Genomic DNA, 10,000 nt, shown 5'->3' on the forward strand with positions numbered 1-10,000 from the left:
GCAGGTTTTTGGGGGAATAAAATGTGCATCTAAGACTGTGGGAACAAAAGGAATACCTTAAATTTCTGAGGTTTTCGGAATGAAAGATCTCATGTCAAGACAAAACCACACGGTGAGCTTATACCTGACCTCGAAATCTAATTAACTCTCCCATGATCCTTACAATACCTGGCCACAACATTTCACTTGAATCCATGGATAAGCTTTTTACGATACTTTGTGAACTGAACAATCTCCCCTTGATCCTTTGTGACAAATACCTGAATCCACAACATTTCAACTGACAACAGTTGAATCCATGGATAAGTTTTTTGAGATACTTTGTGAACTGACAACATTTCACTTGAATCCACAAATAACCTTTTTGAGATCCTTTCTGGACTTACAACATTTCACTGAATCCATATTCATTTTGAGATACAACAGACAAACATTTCAAAGAAAATAACCTTTTTGAGATCCTTTGTGAACTGACATTTCACTTGAATCCACAGACAACCTTTCTGAGATATTCGTCAACAACAATAACATCATCTTCAACAATGACATCATCTTCTCCATAACTCTCTACTGATCCTCAATCAGCCATAAAACATAACGGGGAACGCATGACCCCATCAAATTCAGGAAAAGGTTAAGGGGGAAAAATTCCATCTTTTTTTGAAAAATGGTCGAATCCCAGTGGAAACAAGGGTCGTTGGGGGCCAACTCATTAAGTCCAATGAGCGATAATGGCTGAGAGACCCAAAATATGTCGCTTGGGGCAAAATGATGGGACCGGGTTATTTGGGTCATTTTACCAAAATGGGGGACACGGATGGAAATTTGTCTATATGAGTTTTTGCAAGAAGGAAATAATTAGCAAAAACTTTTGCTTTTAGTTTTCTGTCCGCCCTCAATCTTAAAAACTACTGAGGCTAGAGGGCTGCAGATTGGTATGTTGATCATCCACCCTCCAATCATCAAACATACCAAATTGCAGCCCTCTAGCCTCAGTAGTATTTTTAAGAGTTTTATTTAAGGTTAAAGTTAGCCATAACCGTGCTTCTGGCAACGATATAGGATACGCCACAACCGGGCCGTGGTTAAAGTTTCATGGGCCGCGGCTCGTACAGCATTATACCGAGACCACCGAAAGATAGATCTATTTTCGGTGGCCTTAATTATACGCTGTAGCGGCTGTACAGAAAACTCGATTGCGTCTAAGAAACTTCGGCGCATTTTTTTACTTTATATAATAATAATAATAATAATAATAATAATAATAATAATAATAATAATAATATGAGGAGTGGGGAGATTGGTACAATGCAGGTTATAAGTACCGGACACAATTACCCAGAACAAGTTCCAGAACATGGCAGTCGAGGGAATGAAAGGTCACTGAACACTGCAATCAAAATGATGACTGCTTTCTACAATTAACTTGTGATGAGGTGACCTGACAAGTGCTACACTGATTTTTTTTTTAAATTTCAATCCGTGATTTCTTAAAATCCATTTTCTTTCAGCCTTCCAAAATCCCGTTTTCTATTACCTGGCGAAGATTTCCTCACGTCCTGTTATTTATCGATACTTCCCTCTTAATTTCAGGAGGAGGAGGAGGAGGAGGAGAAGGAGACCTTCTCCATTTAAGGAAGAACTATAATGAAGGAAGAAGAATAGTGGCACAAACGCCCCCTATCATTAAAAAAAGTGAAGAAGAAAAACGTCGTGAACTATTATTGTCATCACTCCTCGGAACTGTGACCTCGTTTCCACCCCTTTGACTCTCGTTATAATGTTCCTGCTGAGGAACGGTTACACACGTGTCAGGCCAATGTTGTATGACAATGGGACTTCGGCTGCCGATAAAATAATGGTTCTCATTTCCTATGTACAGTACAGTTACACGTGTATACACACGTGTGCACGATTCAGCACCTGTATACATACTTATACATACATGTATACGTGATTCCATTACAAATCACGGACAATAAGACCCGAAAATAAGACTGTAGGGATTAAGGGCTATGCCTCTCATTATAAGACGACATCGGAATGGGAAATTAGAGGATCAATCTCTCTCTCTCTCTCTCTCTCTCTCTCTCTCTCTCTCTCTCTCTCTCTCTCTCTCTCACAAAAGCGCCATGACGCTTCGGTCGATGACATACGCAGAGAGAGACAGATAATGATCCAGAGAGAGAGAGAGAGAGAGAGAGAATCAATGCACAATGCGACGAGGAAATAAAGAATAGAAACGTACGAGAGGAAGGAGAAGGGGGAAGATGCAGGTTGAAAAGATGACTCAGAGAGAGAGAGAGAGAGAGAGAGAGAGAGAGAGAGAGAGAGAGAGAGAGAGAGAGAGAGAGAGAGAGAACAAAAACTTCGGACGAAAGAAAATCGGAAAGGGAGGAACAAAAGGAAAAAGAGAGAAATAGGGAAGGAGGGCCAGATGATATATGACTGTAATAATAATAATAATAATAATAATAATAATAATAATAATAATAATAATATTGAACTGGCCTAGAAGCCATTAATGCAAATAGCAGACTCCCTAAACACAATTTGCATTTGTGGAAAAGGTGGAAGAAGAAGAAGAAGAGATAATACTATACTATACTATACTATACATACATACATACATACATACATACATACATATACATATTATACACAAATGGAAAAGCAAATCAAGATTCGAACTCAAGTACATAGCGCTGGCATTTCTTAATGATAATTATATGAGTTAACTTAAATTGCCTGTCCAACGGCCTCCAGAAAGAAAATCAAAATCTAAGTGTATTTCAAACCGATGATAAATCTGCATTCATGACAGATCTTGATCGTAAATATCAAAGTAGTTGCGTAAAATGATTTTTCTAATTAAACTTACAATGGAAAAAGTAAAATAAAAGTAAATTCATCAGATTTTGAGATAAGATATTACATACTTGTACACAAACAAGTAAACGAATGCTCGAAGTTGCCAACATCCTCATAAATTAAAAAAAAAAATTGCACAAAAGCACTAACAATGAAACACAAAAGAAGAATCCTTCTCTTTCGCCAGTAGCAAAATTACGTGCGTGCGTACGCGCGCGTTTGCGCACCTACAAGACCGGATTCCGCCGAAACACGATATCTCACAATTTTTTTTTTCTTGTTCTTTGTGTGTGTAGTTGTTTGGTGATGGTGTTTGTTTTGCTTTCTCTCTCTCTCTCTCTCTCTCTCTCTCTCTCTCTCTCTCTCTCTCTCTCTCTCTCTCACAATTTCACATATATAAAATATGCTCTCTCTCTCTCTGTACTTTTTTCCATCCATCCCAGTAATAGCAACAAGACCAAAAGGACAAAACAATAACAACAACTACAATAACAAAACTGACAACTACAACACAAAAAAAAAACAACCACAATACGACAAAACAACAGAAAAACAAAAAACTTACAACACTTTCTCTCGCGAACGCAAACTTTTGTCTTTATCTTTTCCATTTTAATGAAACACCTTTGATGAGGAGGAGGAGGAGGAGGAGGAGGAGGAGGAGGAGGAGGAGGAGGAGGGACTAGTGGAGGTCCACCTATGTCCTCCCACATACTCCCCCTCAGGGAATGTGAAAGAATTCTCTCTCTCTCTCTCTCTCTCTCTCTCTCTCTCTCTCTCTCTCTCTCTCTCTCTCTCTCTCTCTCTGTTTACATTCATAACACCTCTCCTCTCGCCACTCGACCTCCTGCTCCTTAAATGCTGATGTTTCTGCTTCTACTGCTCTGCTGCTACTGCTATTTAACTGCTGCTTTTACTCGCCCTCAACACTCGCGTCCATTCATTCTCCTTTTCTTAGTCTTGGGCGCGTCTCTCTCTCTCTCTCTCTCTCTCTCTCTAAGAGCGTATACATATGTATAGCGTCTATAAGCATATATGTATGTTTATACATATATTTCAATAACGCAACCGAAGGATATTTAAACCAAATATTTTATATTTTTTGTAAATGCATATCTGTGAAAATTATCGTAAAATGGACGTCTGTAAATTATACAATTATTCATTCAAACACTAAGAAACTGTTCCTGGAGGGGGGGGGAATCACCATGTGAAGACAAAACTCGTTTTCATCCATGTTTGCGTATCTTGAGAATGGATGGAAGAATCTCGATGAAATTTGGTGATAACATTCATTAGATAAGTCACTATTCATGAACATCATCTTATGGAAATCCATGAAGATTTCACGAGGTTTATATTCTAAAACAATCTTCAAATCTTCCCTAATCGCCTAGATAATACAATCACCAAAATTTCATTCATTTCCGATTGTCAGCTTTCACGCAACCCTGCTTTCAGACAAACAAACAAATAAACAAAACCGACCAAAATAACATTCCACTCTTGCGGGAGGGAATTAACACCAGGTGTAATACAGATAACGTATTTAACAGGCTATTTTTATCACCACTTCCAAAGTTACCTCTTCTGCACTCGACTTCTTCTTCTTCTTCTTCTTCTTTTGGGATGCTGCGCTCTCAGATGAGACTTCAGGAGATGGAGAGGGTGATGGCTAGAGAGAGGCGTGTCTCTCTCTCTCTCTCTCTCTCTCTCTCTCTCTCTCTCTCTCTCTCTCTCTCTCTCCTTCATAACAACTTCCTTCGTAATTCTCCTTCTTTATCACACCACTTCCCCTCTCCATCTCTCTCATTACCTCTCTCTCTCTTAACAATTTTCCCAACTTTTCTCTCCATTCTCCTTTCATCTCGTTTATCTGTCTCTCCCTTCTTCATGCATTTTTTCTGCTACTGTAGAACTCTCCCCTCCACCTCCACTCTCTCTCTCCTCTCTCTCTCTCTCTCTCTCTCTCTCTCTCTCTTTCTCCTTTCATCTCTTCATGTGCCTCTCCTTCTTCATACATTTTTCTGCTACCGTATAACTCACACGGCGTCCCTCCCCCCCTCTCTCTCTCATTCACTTTCCCCTCACTTTTCAAGAGGGATAATAAACAGGGGTACTTTGAATGATGAGTTAAGTAGAGAGGGGGAAATGAGGAAACTCCCTCCCCTTCAGGTTTTCTGCGTACATAGCGGAAACATGTAAATAATAATAATAATAATAATAATAATAATAATAATAATAATAATAATAATAATAATAATAATAATAATTTCTCGTTCTTAATACACACACGTACACACACAAGCACAACCTTCTTCCTCAGCATTAACTTATGTACCGGGTAGTTGGTCGACTAGCGTGGATCACAGCCAGTGTGGAGGAAGACAATGGGCTAGCAACCTCATCCCCGAAATATCTGTTAAAAATTAGAGTGCGCATGCGTTAAAGTATTACAAAAGGGAGCTTAAATGTGATAAGGAATTAACAACTGCTGCTTGAACTTCAATCTTTCAAACACATATACACACACACACATATAAATATATATATGTATATATATGTATATATATATATATATATATATATATATATATATATATATATATATATATATATATAATTGTGCGTGTAATGTTGCGACAAGGTTATACGAGGAAAAACCTTCAATTATCTACTGATTAATTCTCTCCAATCTTTGTATACACACCTGTCTCATACAGGTGTACGTTGTAATTGAGGAAATACTCATGGCTACCACAATGCTACTGAACTGTTGTTCAACATACATACATACATATATATATGTGTGTATGTATATATATATATATATATATATATACTGTATATATATATATATATATATATATATATATATATATATATATATATATATTGTATAGTCTGCTAAGTAAAGGACAACAAGTCGAAAGGCCTTGCAGCACTCCATTGTTTCTCTTTCCTTCGTGTATTTTGTCTTTATGTATTCATCACGGACCATATTTTCGTGATGCATACATACATACACATATATTTTTACAAATACACAAAATGCATTTATTAAATATCTTCAAATAAGGTCATTTTGATTTTTTGTATAACTGTACTGTAGAATCATCAAGTTACTTATATTTTTTTTTATTATGGGCAGTGGTTAACAATATAAAAAAATAACGTACTGTACATTTTGTAACAATACAAAACTATATATTATACTTTTTCCCAGAAACCAATAAATTCTATCCAGTATTGCTTCAAGATAAATGACACGAACTTTCAATTATTCCACGTCATTATTTTCTTTCTTCATATAGTTCTGGTATTCCGTCATCGAAATAAAAAAAAAAATGTTTTAGAGACACATAACAAATTTCTTCCTTACAAGAAGACCTCAAAATAAAAAAAAAGTTAATTTTTCGGCGAAGGACAAATGTGATAAAAAAAAATATAAAGGACTTAGAAAACTGTTTTAATACATAAAAAAATGAAAAAGGAAATTTTTGGCGAATGAAAAAAGTTATTAAAAAATATGAAGGACTTAGGAAACTGTTTTAATACAGAAAAAAAATTAAAAAAAGGAAGTTTTTGGCGAATGACGAAAGTGATATAAGCAATTTAAATTAGAAAATTGTTTCAATACACAAGAAAAATAAATAAAATCAAATGAAAATAGTTTTTAATTAGTGAAAGTCCTCAAAATGAAAAAAAATATATTCATCATATTCGTACAAAATCAGTAATGACTAAATCCAAAATACATTAAACTTTAAAAGAAAATTATACACTGTGGAAATATTTCTGAATTCACAACCATTAAAAAGAGGAAGTTTCCGTCAATATACAAAAAGCAATAATGACAATCAATAAAAGATAAGCACTTGAATAACTCAGTTCAACACAAAGGAATACGGAAAAACACAAACGAAACACATTAATTTTCAAAATATATATATAAAAATTCACGAACATCTTTCAAAAACACTTCTTCATAAACCAATCTCTATTTTCAAAAGACACTTCCGGCGCAAATTCGAGATCTATACCTCCTAATTTCTTCGATTCCTTACAAAATAATAATAATAATAATAATAATAATAATAATAATAAAAACTAATCCATCTCTCTTCACTGGCAACATGTCTTGCTGTCGCTACAATTTACTGTTTTAACTGTTTTAAAGAAACCGGTTTTTTTCTGTTTTTGTTTTGCCACAAAAGCGTAACCCGCCGCTGTTTCGTCTAAAACACAGTATCAAATAAAATCAAATACATACTTTCTGTAGCTGTTTACGAATGACGAATATTCGTCACGAAAACGAACGAAAAGCTGATGGGAAAATGGCCAAAAGTAAAAAAGAAAAAAATAATTAAGTTCCAGTACTTTATCAAACATCGTCAAGTTATTTCCACTTCCACTAAAGTATCCGGTTTCGTACACGTTTAACGAAAGGGGAAGACGAACGGGTCGCTTACGAATCACTTGGCATTCGAATGGAGATCGAAAACACGTTAAAAACACACGAAAACACACACACGATTTTTCAGGGGAGAGGCATCGACACGACCGTCCGTGGCACCGGCCTCGCACAGACTGTCTGAAAGGAACTGAACTGACCTAGGGCTCTGCTCGGCGGCGGAGGCACGTACGTACGAACGCACACACACAAACACGCGTCTACCACCTCTCTCTCTCTCTCTCTCTCTCTCTGAAGACACTAACCAGAAGATGCAGTTATTTACATTACAATTATACAGTTTTTCATAATACCTCTCTCTCTCTCTCTCTGAAGACACTAACCAAAGATGCAGTTATTTACATTACAATTATACAGTTTTTCAAAATACTTTCTATAATTATGTACTTTCTCTCTCTCTCTCTCTCTCTCTCTCTCTCTCTCTCTCTCTCTCAAGAGTAACCAAAGATACAATTATTTACATCACAATTATACAGTCTCTCTCTCTCTCTCTCTCAAGACACTAACCAAAGATGCTATTCATTACAGACATTTATACGCTAAGTTTTATAATTCCTTTCTATACGTATTCTCTCTCTCTCTCTCTCTCTCTCTCTCTCTCTCTCTCTCTCTCTCTCTCTCTCTCTCTCTCTCTCTCTCTCATAATACGCCCAGCACGTCTAACCATCATTTGGATCCCGACGGGTATACACCTGTGCACCTGTGCACAAGACCACCCGGGACACCTGAAAAGGTTACCTGCACATGATATATTCACAACACACTGCTGTCAAGGTCTCTCTCTCTCTCTCTCTCTCTCTCTCTCTCTCTCTCTCTCTCTCTCTCTCTCATACACACAGTCATACTTTTACACTTTCCTCTCATACACTTTATTACTTTTACACTTTCCCTCTCTCTCTTATCTCTCTTCTCTCTCTCTCTCTCTCTCTCTCTCTCTCTCTCTCTCTCATACACACACAGTCATACTTTTATACTTTCATTCCCAAACACTTTCATTCTCTTTCTCTCTCTTAAACACAATACTTGTACACTTTCCCACGCACTTTTATTCCTCTCTCTCTCTCTATTTATACTTTCATTTCCTTTTTAGTTATGATTACATCAAGGTTCCTCCTCCATCAGTCACACTTTATCCAACCTCTCTTTTTTCATTTTCTCAATTATGTTTTCATTCCCCCTCTTCTTTTCTCATTACTATCATTCAGCCTTTTCTCTCTCATCCGATTACTCTCCTCCATTAGTTATTCTGTTTCTCAGTTCCACATTCAGTCATCCTCCTCCTCTTTACTGTATTCTCTCTCTCTCTCTCTCTCTCTCTCTCTCTCAGCATCCCTCTTCTCTCTCAGCATCCTTGAAAAGCAAAATAAATAAATTATATATATATATATATATATATATATATATATATATATATATATATATATATATATATATATATATATATAATTATATATATAATTCAATGATCAGCAACATTCATTAAAAGCTTAAAAATAATAAATAACTAGATAAATAAAGAAAATAAACAAATAAATATGTAAACACAACCAAAGGCTGAACGCGTTATATCAACGGAAAGACGCTTATTCAGTACCGCAGCCTCTGCGTCTTGTCAACACTTTATCTTTCCTCGCCTTACTCATCAATCTACGCTACTCCCAGCCTTCATTTCTCTTTCTCCCTCTTTTCCTCCTCCTCCTCCTCCTCCTCCTCCTCCTCCTCCTCCTCAACTTGATAAATTGCATATTTTATTCTGGGAAAATTTCAGGTGTGCGATTCAATAATAATAATAATAATAATAATAATAATAATAATAATAATAATAATAATAATAATAATAATAATAATACAAATTTTCATCATTTCATCAGTTATTATAGTCAAATATATTAACACATTAGGTAATAATAATAATAATAATAATAATAATAATAATAATACTCTATTATTATTATTACCACCACCACAAAAAAAGACCAGAACTTTAAAAATATATATATATATATATATACGATAATTATCACCCAAAAATGCACGAGAACATATCTTAAATTTCACATACTGCTGAGAGGTGCAACGTAATATCCGGTTGGCAATGTTGCAATGTTGCACTGACCAAAACAAGCTTCTGACAGGCAAAGGACATGGGGCTTTACTCTTTTCAGAGAGAGAGAGAGAGAGAGAGAGAGAGAGAGAGAGAGAGAGAGAGAGAGAGAGAGAGAGAGAGAGAGAGTCATTTCAGCGGATTTATTTTAAGAGACGTTTTCCATGGGACCATTACAAAGTATATTTTAATTTCTTCCATCAATCATCTATAAAAATTTTGGTTTTGTTTCAGGTTTAAATATTATTATAATGTATTCTGTTCTTTTATACTTCCTCAACTGACTTAAAATATATATATAAATACATATACATTCATATACTATAACTTATATAATATATATATATATATATATATATATATATATATATATATATATATATATATATATATATATATATATATATATATATAACTTGATCACTTACAAAACGGTTCTGTGCATTAATACAACTAATAACAGGACTTCATATGAACATTGCTCGGCTACCAGACGATGAGGTCAGACAGTCCTTGAAATCTTAAAAATTTTTTTATTAAAAATATCCGTT

General features: G+C 35.3%; 1 protein-coding gene across 12 annotated transcripts in view; it reads right to left on the reverse strand.

Moving 5' to 3' along the window:
• The window catches only part of peo (pendolino), a 161,101-nt gene that overhangs the window by 52,848 nt on the left and 98,253 nt on the right, over nt 1-10,000 (reverse strand). Inside the window, exon 1 of one of the 12 annotated variants that reach the window (XM_067128006.1) lies at nt 7,406-7,463. The exons of 7 other annotated variants lie outside the window; for them this stretch is intronic. The gene's annotated coding sequence lies outside the window, so the exon portion shown is untranslated. Of the gene's footprint in view, nt 1-7,144; nt 7,464-10,000 lie in introns of those variants that run through there. 4 more of the 12 variants (XM_067128017.1, XM_067128009.1, XM_067128010.1 and 1 more) reach the window with 4 other exon arrangements.

The sequence above is a fragment of the Macrobrachium rosenbergii genome, chromosome 26 (assembly GCF_040412425.1).
Source record: "Macrobrachium rosenbergii isolate ZJJX-2024 chromosome 26, ASM4041242v1, whole genome shotgun sequence".
Lineage (NCBI taxonomy): Eukaryota > Metazoa > Arthropoda > Malacostraca > Decapoda > Palaemonidae > Macrobrachium > Macrobrachium rosenbergii.